At 42.3% G+C, this 17,857-nt stretch overlaps 1 protein-coding gene across 2 annotated transcripts in view; it reads right to left on the bottom strand.

The window, feature by feature from the left end:
• dag1 (dystroglycan 1) overlaps nt 1–17,541 on the bottom strand; it is a 109,689-nt gene extending 92,148 nt beyond the window's left edge. The window contains exon 1 of one of the 2 annotated variants that reach the window (XM_078414370.1): nt 17,414–17,541. The gene's annotated coding sequence lies outside the window, so the exon portion shown is untranslated. Of the gene's footprint in view, nt 1–17,046; nt 17,184–17,413 lie in introns of those variants that run through there. The other variant, XM_078414372.1, reaches the window with a different exon arrangement.
• Between the last annotated feature and the right edge of the window lie 316 nt (nt 17,542–17,857).

Here is a 17,857-nt window from a genome sequence, read left to right as displayed (position 1 = left end):
ACTGTTAGAGGATTTTATGGGAGAGGGGTCTCACCACCGCCCACAACTAACCAGAGTTGCTTGCTTGAATGTTCTGGTAATGAGTCATTTGTCCAAACAATGGACAGTATCCATAAGAGAACAACCTGACATGATCCACGGTCTCCCATCACAGAAGATAGACTCAAAATGCCAGAGTAACATTACAGATTCTCCTGCTGGCTACGAAGCCTGATTCAACTGAATCACCTGCCCCAAAGCAGCTAGTCATAGAAAGATGCAGGATGGAAACAGAGCCTTCAATTCACCAAATCCATACCAACATTCAAGCACACATTTTTATACTAATTCTTCCTTAATCCATTTTAATCTTCTTACATTCCTATCAATTCTCTCTTCCCACATCAAGCAGCACAATGAGGTGGCCACTTACACATCGCCAACTTCTCTTACTTTGCATGTAGTCAAGGGCAAAGATACCTTTTCTCATGGATTCTCATTTACCATCTGTTAAAAGCATAGCACATCCAACAGGTCTGGCCCAATCCCATAAAGTCATTTTGTGGAGTTTTTTTAATCTCAAACATCATAAGTTAATGGGTGACTCCACACACTCCTGTTTGCTGCCACCTAAAACCTCAGGGCACAAGAACACAAAGTTCTTGGATATGATGCAATGATGACCTTCAAATTATAGAATCTGGCATAGGACTTGCAATTCCTAAATAAATCTGACTGCCAGGATGTTGTCGAGTCACACCCTCCCTTAAGAGCTGTGTGAAAACTTTTTTGAAGAACCTGAAGCACATCTCATCCTACTACTTAGAGCTAGCTCTAGATTAGGAGATAATTTGCTCTAGATTAGGAGATATTTTTCCTCAACGTCAAGCCCCACAAACTGCAATTAACCCATATGATCTCAACCAGGTACATTGTTGCAGTGATCAATTTGCTGGGTTGCTGAAGACATTGCATAGCATGGCATCTTTTACTATTTCACTGCGGTGAAGGAGGCAGTACTGGCTAGCAACTAGAATAGCATTGTTCTTGATCAGATCGCCTCCTCCTCTCAATTCCTTTTCAAAATCCAGGTTCTTGGAGGCAGTGAATGCTACGCAATACCGCTTGCCAGAGGTGGATGCATTGGACCCTGTCAGTTCTGGTTTCTGGGAGTTGGTGTACCTTGCACCTGGAGTTGCTACTTCTGTTTTCCTGGAGGTGGGAAGAATCTGTGCTGCTGCTCCTGACATTTTAGTTTTTGTCTCAGCAATATAATTACAGCATTAGAATTTCTCTTCATTCACTTTGCAATGTTACTTGACGACAGGATGTCATTGTCTGGTGGGATCTATCTGCCTTAAATATATCCACTGACTTTGCCTCCACAGCCTTCTGTGGCAAAGAATTCCACAGATTCACCACCCAAGCATCGAGGCCTGGGATGCTTTGAACACAGGCACATCTGGATTCCCATTTCCCCCTCCCCCCTCCACATTCCCCAAACTAACTTCAGGTACGGGAGATTTTCCAACTGAAGACAGGGGTTTATTACTATATCCTGTAGAGTAGGCCTTCATCCACCTTTCTCATCCTCCATGATTTTCTAATAAGGAGATTGCCATATTGATCTCCTTTGGGTCAGTTGTGACTTTGCTCTCTCTACTTGCCAAAGGATACAGCATTGGGTTTCCTGGTATTCAAGTGTTTGATCCTCCAGCCTATGCTATTGGTAGATAACTCCTTTGTGTTTGGGTTTGCCAGAGGCTCAGCACACACTAGGGTGACCATATATCATGGCAGGTGGATGATTTTTCTCCATCATTGTCTTCTCTTCAATATCTATGCTCCTCTCTTCACAAATCTTCTCAGGAAGATGAGTCCTTCCATAATGGGCACGTGGGTTAAACTTGCGTACAATTAGCATAAATCCCTCGCAGAGATTGAGGATTCTGTGAAAGTGCTTCCTTTCCCTTTTTGAAAGCCTTGATCAAAAATCCAACTTTATTAAAAGTAATATCAAAGTATTCATCACAAGGAAACTGAGGGCTGAAGATATTTTCAGTTTTAAAACCTCACACCTTGAGCAAGATCTGCTTCATAAAAATATTTTATTCATAAAATTTCAAAATTAATTTCACAACTCAGAGAACAAGATATTGCTTACTTACAAAATTGACATTTTAGCACAACATCAATTATCTTTATGTATATTCCATAAGCATCGTTCATGTTCTCCCTCCCTCCTCCCCCCCCCCCCAACATAATTCCAACCCCTCAAACGTTCAATGGTAGCATGACCTTTCACATAATGTGTTTGCAATGGCTGTGCCGAGCTTCATCATGTCCCCCCGCACCACGGAATATGCAATCTGCAACTTTCATTCATGAACCTTTCCGCGAACTGTGTGATCAATAGATATTGGACCGAAGTATGCCTTACAGCTAGCCGATACTGTTCCAACAGCAATTGACATTTTGGTCCATGTGCGTCCCTGAGAACAAACTGCAGAACAATGTTCTGTGTTATGTGTAGGAAAAAACTGCAGATGCTTGTTAAAATCGAAGGTAGACACAAAATGCTGGAGTAACTCAGCGGGTCAGGCAGCGTCTCAGGAGAGAAGGAATGGGTGACGTTTCGGATCGAGACCCTTCTTCAGACTCGTGTGTTATGCAGCTGTTTGGGATGAACCTGAAAGACTACTGCTTTTTCTCAACTTTCTTGGCAAATGTGCATTTCAATAAATGGTTTATTAATTTTGTTTCCCCCTCAAGGCCAGTACAGCGTGAAACCATGACTGGGCTTAGAGAATTTGACAGGCTTGGCTTTTCACATTATTTGCTTGTGAAGGTCTTGGTACTTGTCCGAAAACTTTGCTTATGTGGCGTTTTGTCAAATGACAGACAGCCTGCCAGGGAATCAGGCAGCAAGATTCACTGTTTCCTCGCAGGATTTCAAGGACACACTGCACATATGTTAGCTTGATGGAGACACGAGACTGCAGATGCTAGAATCTTGAGCAAAACACCAAAAGGTTTGAGGAACTCAGCAGAACAGCTAGCATCTGTGGAGGGAGTGGACAGACAATGATTCAGGTGAGGACAGTTAATCTGAAGAAGGGTCCTGACCCGAAACGTCTGTCTGACCATTCCTTCCACAGATGCTACCTGACCCGCTGAGATCCATATACCTCTACTGCTGTCAATCAGAAGCTTCAGACCAGAGTAGAGACTTTATACCAGGATGCAATCTGCAGGTATAACATGTAGTAAATAATGTGACATGTTAGACAGAGTTTGAAGTAAGAGAGAAAGGTGTAGTGGAATTAGGTTCAGGGAAATTGACAGAAAATTTATTTTCAGGGAAGCTGAATACAGAGTCAATGACTTTGTTGAGTGGTGCGGGCTGAATCACCTGCAGCTCAACACCAACAAGACTAAGGAGCTAGTTGTGGACTTTAGGAGGAGAGAAACACCCCTGTCCCCATCAAAGATGTGGTGTGCAGTTTACCAAGAGGTACAAGTACCTTGGAGTTTATCTGGACAGTAAACTGGACTAGTCCAGGAACGCTGAGGCACTGTATAAGAAGGGACAGTGCTGTCTGTACTTTTCTGAGGAGGCTCTGCTCTTTCAATGTCTGCAGTAAGATGCTGCAGATGTTCTATTAATTGGTGGTGGTTAACCAACTTCTTCGTGTGCTTGGGCAGCTGGGCAAAGGCCTCGGGCACCAACAGAATCAACAAGCTCATCAAGAAGGCTGGCTCAATCCTTTGGAGGTGGTTTTGAAGAGGAGGATGCTCTTCAAACTGCAGAGCAGTGTGGACAACACAGCTCACCCCCTCCATGACACACTGGTCAACCCGAGGAGCACTTTCAACAACAGACTGGTTCCACCAAGATGCAGCACAGAACACCAAAGGAGATCCTTTTTCCCTGTGGCTATCAAACTGTACATCTCCTCTCCCTTCTGTCATGGGGTAGACTGCCTCCCCTCCCCAATCTTTGCACATCTCCAATCCTGGACTTTCCACACGTCACATTAATTTCATGTTTCATGTATCTTGTTGTGTTTTATGACTGTTGGCAGACCAATCTCCCTCCTGGGATAAATAAAGTTCTATCGTATGGTATCATAAATTGATGCAGGATTAACAGACTTTGAGAGAGGTGTTCAGAGATTCCATTGAATGAAAGAGGTTCACTGCAAAGGTCCATCGGCTGTTCTCAAACCATGCGAAGAAAGTCAGTCCACGACTACATCTTACCACCATGCCACCACTCATGAGAATTTCCATTAGCACGGTTTTCTGTTTCTCTTCTTTCCAACCCACCTCTTTCACCCACTTAATACATTGGGCAGGAAGCAGTCAGACCACATCAATAAGATGCCAAAACATTTAAATACCAGTCACTTCACTCAATTCCTACACCCTTGTTGATTCAGGAAAGAATAATTTGATTTCTTTATTAACCTCATCATTCTCTCATACATCAACAAATCCTACGTAAGTGAGGGAAAGACCAAGGGAAACAAACTTGTGATTCATAATTACGTACAAACTGTGGGAAACAAAAAAAAGTGTATTTCCACTAAAACAATCCATGGCCAGCTGTGTCAAGCACCATCTGCTGCACATGGCAGAGTCTGCAGGGCTCACACTAGTCCATCAGACCACAGAACTGGAGCGGAAGCAAGTCATCTCCAATCCTTAGCGATGGTCTAAGGTTGGTAATGATGACAGTAACTCAAGAATACTGATCACAATAAAAGAGATACTGACATCACACAAATGTTAAAAGGATCGAACAAAGGTTGAAAGATCAATTCCAAAGACTCAAATGTAAAGATTTGAAAGGTTATTATACAAACAGAGGACTAGCAGATTAGACAGAGGCCACTTGCAGCTGTCTCCTCTTCACCTGAAGCAGCCCATTCACCGATATTATCCAAGAATGCACTTTAAAGCAAATTACCGGAGGCAAATCCTGGGAACACACGAGATGCTTTCTAAATACAGTCAACTTCACCCTCTGCTGCCTAAACCTGCTGCCTCCAGGGCCTCCCTGTCACTGTCCGGACCTGCTGTGGAATTGCTGCCATGCTAGGAATTGCTATCGAACAAAAAGATGGAATTATCCTGCTTTGCGTCAACAGAGAAAAAGGACAAACTGGGGAATTCCAATAGAGAGACTTAAGTCTTTTCTTTGTATGCTGTAATCATAAGCAGGTCAAGATAAGGAAATATACAGAATGTGAATGCAAGATAGGGTCCCAGTACATGCACCATTGGAGTGTGCAACACAGAGTCAGAGTAATCTTTACTATCACAGCATGCCCGAGGTATATCGTCACAGAAAACGTTTCACATTACCGGGGCCCTGCCCCAACTTGGGCCTCACGGCAATATGATTATTCATTAATCATTGAATGCTTTTTTAAAATTCAATTTATCCAGCCGACAACATGAAAGGCAGAGTTGCCTTGACCTAGCTTTAATACGGCAATAGTCACAACTCAATGCTTGTTCACACCACTGCGCTCCTCAACAAGAGTAAACCAAAAATCCAGGGATAAACAGGGAAAGGAGGGGTTGGGGTAACAATGGGCACTCAAACCAGCTCAGTTGTACCCACTAGCTTTATGTTGCTGGACTGTCCATGGTCCCAAGCTACGTCCTCTTGGTCTGTTAAATTGTAAAGGGCGAAAGTAGGCAGAGAGCAAAATTGGATGTTGGGAGGCAAACGGGGAAGAGGGTGTACAGGGAGAATGAGAGGAGTAATTTAGTTAGGCTCTCAAAATGGTCAATAAATTTGAGAAAATAATCAGATTTGGTTACAAATATTATGATATAACATGCATTGAGCATATCAATACATGCATGAAGTACTGTATTATCACTATCACTTGCTAAAACTGAATTAACCATTTTAATTCCCTTTCCCACATCGATCAGCCTGCCCTTGGCATCCTCAATTGTGAGAGCAAGGCCCACACAAAGTGGAGGAACACCATCCCATTGCATTTTGATAGCTTACAACCAATGGTATGAACTTGGAATTCTCCAATTTTAACCCTCTCTGTTTCCTGCCCCCCCCCCCTCGCCCCCACATATTTCTCCCACCATCCCGTCCCTCAAATTCCCTTCCACCTTTTTCCCCTCTGGCTTTAAATTTCACTCCTCTTCACTCCTTATCAGACCCCCCTTTGTCTGCTTTTCATCGCTAGCTTTAGTCCACCCATCTACCAAGCAAATCCTCATGTATTTCCACCTACCACTTACTAGACTTTGTACAGCCCCACTTCTTTTCCAGCTTTCATCACCCCCCTATAATCAGTCTGATGGATCCAAAATGTCACCTATCCATTCCCTCCAGATGCTGTCTAACCTGCTGAATTACTCCAGTACCGTGCTTTGCTCTGGATGAATCTGTTGGTCCAGGGTTTGTGTAATAACTTGCCCCATCTTTAATTTGAGCCCTTGTACGGCCTTTAGCGTTCAAGGTGATGCATGGTGTGGGATGATTACCTGGCGATGTTTTCACAAATAGAACAATGTCAACTCTATAATTACGAAGGGCAACTGTGAAGTATTAGACTGCATAAAATATTTTTGACAATGTCCTTTTTAGCACTCTGATGTAACTCATTTAGCACTTTGACTCCTGTCAAAGCCTGTGCATTCTCTCCTTGTTTCTTTTGACAACCCAAGATCCACTTCATCCAGGCTTGGTGATTTTTCCACTTTCAAAAGATGTTCAAATTATTAAGTTCCACGACGTTGGCTTAGTCAATGTTAGATAAGTCTTCTTATCCAAAGAGATTTATAAATATAATAACAAGGAACTACAGATGCTGGTTTATACCAAAGATGGACACAAACTGCTGGCATGACTAATCGGGTCATGCAGCATCTCTGAAGAAAATGGATAGACAATGTTTCGGGTCGGGCCCTTCTTCTGACCTGACACAAAACATAACCTATCCATTTTCTCCAGAGATGCTGCCTGACTGGCTGAGTTACTCAAACACTTTATCTATCTTTGACATTTATAAATAGTTGCAAATAGCTGTAATCCCAGATGCCTGAGATTCCATTAAGCCATTTCCACTGGTCAAGCCATTTGAGTACCAGCCCATTAACCCTTAATCTTACTCTTTCACCTTAAAAAGCCACATCAAATTGCATTAAATTCCAAGAGCTTCAAGTTTAAACTATATTCTTAGCAGAATATTAACAAGTGCCTTTGCAAATCCATATCAATTGCATTCATTGTCTTTGCAAAAAAATTCAAATTAACTTTGTCAGGCACAACCCATCTTTCACAGAATAAAAAAATCATGGTGACGCAAGAACACCGCATTTGAACAGAACAAACATTTTAAACATCATGGCATGAACCCAGAGTCTCCTGAGCAACATGGTTAAGAGCAGTTCCACGCTTGCTGGTGTAACGGTTGCACAGTCAAGGAATGGTATCGTCAGCCTTTGGAAAGTGGGCACAGAGTAGCTCTATGGAGTGATGCTGGCCCTCTATAGTTTGATGTGGATGGGTTGGGAGACACAAGCCTTAAAGCAAACTGTTGCCTTAAAGCAAACTGTGCAAACATCTTTTTGATTGGTGTGAACCTTCACCTCCACAATATAGACCAAATCTTTCATTCACAGCAAATGCAAGCAAATATTAAAAATCCCAACATTAAGCATAAGTACTCTCTCCTCCATTCAATATTTGGCAATCAATAGGGAAACAAATGAGGAACCACACGCACACAAAAAATCAGCAACCCAAAGCCACAGGCTTAAACTATACATTAATTAGTGGCTTCAATCAGACAATTTAAACCAACTCTTTTACTATAAGCAGTCACTTCATCTAAAAATATCACTGCTATGAATATCCCTGAATATTTTTAATCACTGAATGCACTCAGCTCCTTTAACCCACTCTTTTCCCACCAACACTCAATTACTAGCACCTACAAACTGATTCCATTGCTCACCTTTTCTAAAATCAATACTGTTAGCATTGTTTTATCAACCATTAAGTTTATGGAGAACCAATTCTGTTGTTCCTCTCCTTCCATGTATTTACCTCTCCCGATCGAAAATATTCAGTGGTAATGTGCCCTCCAAACATTAAACATGTGGCAAAATTACAGGTTCATGCCGTAGTTCAATGCTGAAATAGCCAGCCTCAAAACATGTCAGGAGCGTTATATAATGGCTAGTGTGGACAGCCACTGATCACTGTCCAGCATCACATTAAAATTATGCAGTGAACAAATGAATTGTGAACATATGGGCCGAGCTCACTATTGATTCATCCACAACCGAGAGGATACTGAACCACGCAGTACTGTGACCCTTCAAAACATGCCCAGTGGAAGTCAAGATATGAAACTAGAATCTCTATACAGAACAAAAAGCCAGCTCTCCTCCTTTCAAGGTGTTTGAACAGGTACTTGGATGTGAAAGACAAGGTGGGAAATGGGCCAAATGCAAGAAAACGGGGTTAGCATTGATAGGCATCATGCCAAAGGGCCAACTTCTGTACAGTATGTTTCCATGATTCGCAGATAGATATTTCACAAGTGACAATGGATGGCCAGTACCAATGGAACTGTACCAGCGCTGATTTGGAAGAGAAAATCAAGGAGAAAATGAATGGAGGAAAAAAAACATTTTAAAGGGAGAAAAGTACAAATGTTCCTCACAAGGTTTCCACACCACACCTAGGTTACCGATTGAAAATGTCACCCCAAGGGAGAACCAAGAATTTAAGAGTGGAGAAAATCTACAGTACAGTAGAAGAACACAGGCCTAACGCAAGTGCGTGGGATCAGTGCAGAAGCAGTCACGGGGCTGTACAAAGTCTGGTCAGTGGTAGGTGGAAATACATAAGGAGGATTTGCTTGGTAGATGCATAAGGTAGGCCCACTTCCATGTTGTACATTTCTATAATGCATGCAAATTATCCCATACATACAATATCAATCATTCACAAGGCAACACTGCTATTTAAGGACACTCAAGAGGAATGCTACTGGCTAACAAAAACTGCAGTATGTATAGCTATCCTTTACTTGGACAATTGCTCTGCTCAAGGCCTCCTATTTATTAGAATGGCACTCCAACTCAATGGCATGCTCTTCAATTTCTTTCAAAGTTGACTGGGGAAAAGAGAATATTATAGTAATTACAGACCAAGATGTTTTTCAGAGTAAACAAAGTGAACAACACATTCAGAGAACATGACAACAGCATCTCAATCATTCCAGGATTTGGTACAAGGTAACCAAAAGTTGATGGGACAGTGGAAATGAACCTTTTTCTGTAATTCATTTCTAAAACAACACCATAGTGAAACAAGAAGGTTCCAGTCCTAATCCCTGGTTTGTTGTGATGCACCCAACCTTAAGCCACAACTGATCAAAGGCCTACAATTTAAGCATTGCTAATTTCCAACCTGCTCCAGGTACTCCCGTTCGGAACATCATACTTAAAGATTTTTCTCCCATCAAAATGCATAAACAACTACAAATGGGGGCAACAAAAGACTGAGAAAATAACCTTTATTTTATTTATATCAAAAGTAAATACAAAACCACAAAATAGCATTGGGTGACCTTCTGCACACAAAGCCTACCCCACACCACAACTGACCCACCCCAGGTGATTCAAAAGCTTTCAATGAAAATAACAATTTTAAAGATAATAAAATCCCCCAAAATGAAAAGCAGGAGCACAATGCTATCATAGCAGAGGCTGCCTGCAACTTGAGGCAACTTAGATTTCAACAGGAAGGATTTAGACAAACCACGTACTGTTCAGGTCAATATGAAGTGCAAACAAAGGAAACTGCAGACACTGGAATAGACAATAGACAACAGGAGTAGGCCTTTCAGCCCTTCGAGCCAGCACCTCCATTCAATGTGATCATGGCTGATCATTTTCAATCAGTACCCCGTTCCTGCCTTCTCCCCATACCCCCTGACTCCGCTATCCTCAAGAGCTCCATCTAGCTCTCTCTTGAATGCATTCAGAGAATTGGCCTCCACTGCCTTCTGAGGCAGAGAATTCCACAGATTCACAACTCTCTGACTGAAAAGGTTTTTCCTCATCTCAGTTCTAAATGGCCTACCCCTTATTCTTAAACTGTGGCCCCTTGTTCTGGACTCCCCCAACATTGGGAACACGTTTCCTGCCTCAAACGTGTCCAACCCCTTAATAATCTTATACGTTTCAATAAGATCCCCTCTTATCCTTCTAAATTCCAGTGTATGCAAGCCTAGTCGCTCCAGTCTTTCAACATATGACAGTCCCACCATTCCGGGAATTAACCTAGTAAACCTACGCTGCATGCCCTCAATAGCAAGAATAGCCTTCCTCAAATTTGGAGACCAAAACTGCACACATTTCTCCAGGTGTGGTCTCACTAGGGCCCTGTACAACTGCAGAAGGACCTCTTTGCTCCTAAACTCAACTCCTCTTGTTATGAAGGCCAACATTCCATTGGCTTTCTTCACTGCCTGCTGTACCTGCATGCTTCCTTTCAGTGACTGATGCACTAGGACACCCAGATCTCGTTGTACATCCCCTTTTCCTAACTTGACACCATTCAGATAATACTCTGCCTTCCTATTCTTACCACCAAAGTGGATAACCTCACACTTATCCACATTAAACTGCATCTGCCATGCATCCGCCCACTCACACAACCTGTCCAAGTCACCCTGCAACCTCATAGCATCTTCCTCACAATTCACACTACCACCCAGCTTTGTATCATCTGCAAATTTGCTAATGGTACTTTTAATCCCTTCATCTAAGTCATTAATGTATATTGTAAATAGCTGCAGTCCCAGCACCGAGCATTGCGGTACCCCACTAGTTACTGCCTGCAATTCTGAAAGGGACCCATTTATCCCCACTCTTTGGAACAATCTGGAACAAAAACAAAATGCTGGAAGAGCTCAGTATTTTCAGAACCATGGAGGCAATAAGGTGTTAATTGACGTTTCGAGTTGAAACCCTACATAAGGACCGGTGGGGAACAGGAATGATGGCCAGGAAAGATGGGTAAATAATCAGCTATCACCCTTCCGCATCCGGCTCCACCTATCAGCCTCTGTACCGCCGCCCACCCCAGCTGGTTCCATCTGCTCATTGTCCCCTCCACATCTAGTCCCACCTCTCACTTGCAACCCTTGAACCTACCCAACCCGCACACTGCTATATACGGGCAATCTTTGCTGCACCCCAACGGTCCCAATGCAGGATTTCAACTAGAAACATAGATTTACATCTTTTGCCTCCATGGATGCTGCATGAACCACTGAGTATCAAGTGGAAGGTGAAACTAGCTCTATGCATTAACTTGAGGAATCTGCAAATATGAAAAAAATCTGGATTGCACCCATAGAATTAGTGTTGTCCAGCACAGAAAAACACCCTTCAGTCTACTGCATCTGGGCTGACCATCAAGCCTCATGTACACCGTGCCTTTTTCTCGTATTCTCATCACCTATCCCCCAATTCTTCTGCTAGCTATCTACACCAAGGGCGTTATAGTGGCTAATTAAACTATGAATGAACACTACTTGCCACCAGGAGTAAATCCTCTCATTAACAGGCACAGCATACAAACTCCACATAGACAGCTCTTGAGGTCAGTATCAAACCAGGAAAGATCACTCCTCAAACAAGTAATCTCTGGACTACTTCCTTGGAGGCCAAAACTCTGGAATCATACAAGACTAGGAAATGGTACACAAGTGGGAAGGGGATCAATGAGTTTACAGTCCAATTGAAGAGCTGGCAAGCCAAATGCCTTCCGTTTAGCATAGATATGTGCGGCATGACCTCACAAACGAGCATTGTCATATATCTTGTCTTTTTTAACTTTTCTGAGAGATGTTGCAAGCCGTAGCATTCTGACATTTTAGCGTGGGGAATGATATTCCAACAATGCTGACTTTTAATTTCTCAGACAATTCCAGCATCTGTATTACGTCTATTGTAAACACATTACCCCTGTCAAACACACACTCAACTCAATCACAAGAAACATGCCAACATTTCTTCAGCTGACCCAGATGAGAATATAGTTCTGCTTCACTTTGCCTTGTTGTTGGCTGAAGTTAAACATGTTGTTGCAATTCAACTTCTGTTGGCACATCAAAGGAAATCTCATTAGTATGATAATCCAGAATAAAAACTTTAAAGTTTGCATGAATTTCCTCTTTACAAAACTATACTTTTGCCCATTAAAAAATGACCGTGCCTAAATTGACACTGGAAATTGCTTGGTAAACTTGCCAAGTGGTAATCAAATCTCCTTGCAACTAGTCACGTTGTTGCACTCCAACTGAACGCGCCTCAATCCTTATTTTGCAAAAACCCTCGCGGTCCGACCAATTTAACTTCTTCACTTTCAAACCATCAGTAAAGCTTGATGTATATCTTATTTTTAATTTTAATCGTTTTTACCATGTTTAAAAATGTTTTCATCATGCTTTAATTTTAGTCTATTCTTAAATTTAAATACAATTGAGCTTCAAGAGGGAAAGCAACTCTATAAACAACCCAGAGGACAGAATGAAGTGCTCTTCAGTCCACTCTCAACGCTTGCCGAGAAAATCCCAGCCACCTTTGCTAGTGGAGGTAACATACTAAACACAACTCTGATGTTCATCCTTCACATCTTGCTTTCATTAATCTGGCCAATTTCTTTACCGGTCAGTGAAAGGCACAAGTTATGCAGTTAATGTATTGTATTAATGTATTGCAGTTAATGTATTGTGTATATATTGCCTTGCCGCGCAACAGTAATCCTAAAGATAAGAATTGAACAGGAGTCAATGGTAACCAAATATATCAAGACAAGCAAATGAGAGTAGGTATTTCAGCCCATTAAGCCTGCCTGCCCCACTATTTGAACTTGTTTACCCAACACTCTTTGCTCCATTTTTACTTACAAAAATCTATTCACCTTGGTCTTTGATCCAAGCAAATTGAATGAGCATCGACAGCTATTTATGGAAGTGTTCTAAACTTTTATCAGCTTTAATCCAAGAAATCACAACACCCCCAAATTGCACGACTCTGACTGAGTTTCTGTTCTATCATTGTTGATGAATCTCACCAGGAAAAATAAAGTTATTCGGGCAAGATTCAGCAGTCCACTGGTAGTAGCTTCCCTCAATTCTACACAACTGCTAACTTCAAGAGAAAGAAAATTCCCTTTCAGCAACAAAATATTAAACACTTTACAGGCAACCACTGGAGCTTAAGGACTCACTTATGAAAGAAAAAAGGTCCAAGAAAGACAGTAACCTCCACCTGACATCCATTTTATATTTTACTTTGAGGCATGCAAGCAAGATTCTTAGAGCTCTGGATAGCAAAAGAGGAAAAAGGAAACTCCCAAGCTTCCAGAGATATAACTGCCTACATTCTACAACTACAAATATAACAAAAACAATATTAAATGCAAAGAAAAAACTATTATTTTTATCATGCGCTGGACTGCCTACTTTGGCACATTATCTGCACCTTACTACACTGCCTTACCTAGATAAAACCAGGGCCACTTTTTGTACAGGGGTAAAATGGAGAGTACAGGCTCAAATCTTTGCCAATGTACAATATATTAGAAGGCTTGGATTTAATTTAATTAAAATATACATATTGAAGTGATAAAAGGCTTAATTCATTCATTATGCTTTTTTCCTTGAAATTGTATTAGGGCCAGTTTCCATGACAATATATCAACAGTGGCAATTCTAATAGAAAACCAATTGCATGTGGGAGGAGAAAGGTATCAATATATTGAAACAAAACGTTCCTACTAATTCTCACTGTCCAACAAAGGCTGCAGATCAGCCCCATTTTCCAAAAGTGGTGGGGGTTTGTGGGTGTAGGAAATAATGGCAGTCCTCAAAGCACATTTATACTGAACCTCCCTGACCATCTTCACCCACATACGCTTCCTGGTGCTAGCAAAGTTGGCGATACATATCTAGAAATGCACACTGCTGTTATCTCCACAACATCACATTTGCATGCCTGTATCTTCTAAAGCGACTTTATGACTGCCTTCTTACTTTGCTCGAAACAAATCGGCCACTGTCATATCGCAAAGCTGATTGACATTTGGTCTGCAAGCTTTAAATATGCTTCTGGTCACTACTAGTTTAATTTTCATTCCAAATCACAAGGTCCAGAGAAGCACCAGAAGCTTGAGCAACAACATTTGTTATTTAGTCAGAAGACTAGAGTTTGTGGAGGCTTCCAAAATAATAACTCAGCTCATAACTACTATTTGTGGTTTTCCAAACAGGAGTGACTGGTAATGGTTCGGATGTTATCAGTTATATATACAATCATTTGTTTATTTTCGTGCCGGTCATCGTTGTTGACATTAATTTGCTTCATCTTCCCCTTTTAACATTAAATCACAGCTGCCCTCAACCCCATTACAGATTTTGTTCTTTCCTCCCTCCACTTTCTGCACCTCAGTGTTTGTCAACACCTTCCAGTTATGAATTCAATGTCATCACCTGAAACTTCAACTCAAACCATAGATTTATGCAACCTGAGCTGCTGAGCGCTTACTGCACTGTATATACTATATTACAGAAAATTTTGCTGTATTTTCAAAAAGGGCTTATCTCATAACCTAGACTTCAATAGAGACTTATCTGATGTAGAATTTTTAAAAAAGGAGATAACGAAAGTAGAACTTGGTTCTTGTAGTTGTGAACCTGGGAAAACATTCTGGTTTGTACTTTTAACCAAACATCCCAAACACTTCACAGAACCAGACAAAAATTGACGCTGACATAATGTACAGATATTTGAACAGGTGGTTAAAGTTTGGTCTAAGAGTTAGGTTCTAAGGAACATTGTAAAACATGGAAAGCTTACAACAGGTGTCAACATGGCCAAAAAAGGAGTAGGCAGGATGTCACGAGTGTATGCAGTGGCAATGTAGTGAAGGAATGCAGAGTTCTCAAATGATTGTATGGTTCGAGAAATGGAGATCAGTGTTGGGTTTTTTTTAAAAAGTGCTTACAGCTGTACTACAGGACACAATATCAAAATTGTACACACTATATCCAATATTCTAAACTTCTATTGGAACAAACATCTATAAATGGAAAGCAACAATGAAACCTAACTGATTTGTTATCACATAGCTACACCAAAGATTAACATGAAACACTGGTAATTATTAAGCCCGACCAGTATCCTAATAGAACATTAATTTCATGAGAAAACTTCCACTTGTAGTCATTTCACAAGCATTGACATAGCCGAGCTCCACTTCATGCTAGTGAAAGCTAAAGGGAAGGGCTAACCATTCAACTTGATAGGCTGGGGAATACACAAAGACTGCTTATTCAATTATGCAGACACAAAAAATTGGGCAAACAGGTGCTTGAAAAAAAAATCCCCACACAATAGTTATACCAAGAACAGAAGTGTTGTTCTTGCGTCCAAAATCTATTCAACAATGGTAACAGATTATCTAGTCACCATCACATCGCTGTTTGCAAAAGGTTATGGTGGGCTGCAACAGTCAAAAGTACTTTGGCCTTTTCTTAAGCTTTGGTCTTTACTTCCTCTCCAAACCACAACCATTTTCTCTGCTCTACACAAATGCTACCCGGGTTAATCTAAGTGCAAGCCAAAATTCATCGAAATACAGCACAATTCCATAACGCCAAAATTCCACTGCAGAGATAGTTGTCATATGAGCAAGTTTCAAAATAGCTTACACCCACTTAAATCGTTTTATCAGTTCACCCTTCTGAATTAATGTTTATCAGAATGCTGATCAGATTGGGTTTAGTTGCCAGCCCCAACTGTATAAAGTATTTGCTCGTCTACCCCTCCCCAAAAAGAAACACAGCCAACATTACACTGGTGTCCACACCAAAGTCAACATCGCTGCTGGACAACGACTCCCACCCCATGCAGGACACTGTCACTGCACTGAGTAGCTCCTTCAGTGACAGACTCCTTCACCCCAAGTGCGTGAAGGAGAGATATAGGAGGTCCTTCCTTCCTGCTGCTGTGAGACTGCACAACCAGCACTGCTCCCAGCAGATGAGTCAACAATAAACAGCTAAGAACACAGAAACTGATGACAATTTATGTATCTTTTATTTATAATGAATGATCTCTTGCTCTCTTGCTATCCACTTTGCTGCTGTAACACTGTAAATTTCCCCAGTATGGGACAAATAAAGGAATATATTGAAGTCCATCAATAATATTAAATGAAGCTCAATAACTCAGGAAACTTTCAGATCAATCAACATCTTTCAGGTGTTGAGCCGCACAATCTGGCGAAACAATCCTCATCTCCAGATTGGAAAAAGTTACCAGTTTTTCCATAATATTTCCTGCAGTGGCAGATTTTGATAATCTTTTTAACAAAGTAATTAACTCTTAAGTAGCCCCACATAATCCTCATTACCTTGGGAGATATTCTAATATAACCTTGTAATTACACACAATACCACCAACACCAAACTATCCACCATAAATTTCATTTTCAATATTGGTCAGTCATAGTGGTTCAATTGTAGTAAACCAGTGAAATAAAAATTACGGCGCTTCAAAAGCTCAATACAATACTTGATTTAATCTTAGCAGTCTCCAGTAGTTTCCAAAACAAACCTTGACCTGATCGCAAGACTCTGAAAAGTTCCACATTTTCACAAGTGTTCGTTTAAAAAGAGAAAGAAATAGATCAATAATTGATTAACCAAGTAATCTTTAGGGGTCAGTTATGCCGCAAGTTATTGCTTTCTAACACAGTTGTCACTAGACTTATTTTGCACGTTGATATCAATAAAGAGGCAAGCAAACATGCCAAGTAACAAGTGATAATGTCCTATCCCGCGCCAGACACGAATCACAGCTAAAACGCAGCTACTACGGACCACCGGGCCGACACAACATTAGAGTGAGGCTATCTCTCTCCAGATGTAGCCCAGGAGCGATTTGCTCAGTTACACCATATGTAGTAACGGTGGACGAGGGGCGAACACGCACCCACTTTAGATGTCAAGGCAAGAGAACAGCTCTGCCAGGCCAAGCCTGCCCCATTTCAATCGCGGGGCAGTTGGCGAAACTTCGCCGGCTGGAGGTCACTTTGAAGCGGCGGCAGTGGCCTACCCCCGGCAGCGGAAGGCAACTCGAAGCCGAGGCCGGGAGGACAGCTGAAGGGAGCGAGACGCGAGCGGTGGTCTGGCCGCTGTCCAGGGACTGACAGAGGGGAGGTGGTGGGGAGAGGAGAGATGTGTTGGGGTGGGGTGGGGGGGTGACAACTGGCGCTGACTTAAAGGGAAACCTCGGTCCCCACCCACACACCCCCCCCCCCCCAACAACCAACCGACTGCTTCCCGCGTTCTGCGCCTACCTGCACTGTGCTGCACCAAGCGCTTCTTGCCCCTGTGGCTGCGAGACGGTGTCCGGGAGCAGGCAGTGTTTCCCAACCCGCCACTACATCCATTCCACTCGCAGCCGCGACTGCGCCGTCTGCAGCTGCGGCTCGAGCACGCTCCCCCTCCCCCTCACCGTCCGCGACCAGGCAACCGTTTGCACCAATCACCGTTCGCCTCTGCCCAGCGATCCCGCCTCCACCCGTCAGTCACAGACACACAGCCAATCCCAGGGCGGCCCGTCCTCCCCACTACGTCACTCAGAGCGGACTGACCAATCGCAGCTCGCTTCATCTAACAGCCGCCTCCCCGCACAGCCAATCAGCTGTGAGAGCAGATTCTCCACTCGCAGCTCGGAATCTTCATCTAACCCCGCTCCTTGACTTACGTCATTGATAATTAGCCAATCGTCTTTGTGCCTT

Source organism: Rhinoraja longicauda, chromosome 17 (assembly GCF_053455715.1).
Source record: "Rhinoraja longicauda isolate Sanriku21f chromosome 17, sRhiLon1.1, whole genome shotgun sequence".
NCBI lineage: Eukaryota > Metazoa > Chordata > Chondrichthyes > Rajiformes > Arhynchobatidae > Rhinoraja > Rhinoraja longicauda.
Note: the sequence above shows the minus strand (reverse complement) of the source record. Positions and strands in the feature narration are given on the sequence as shown.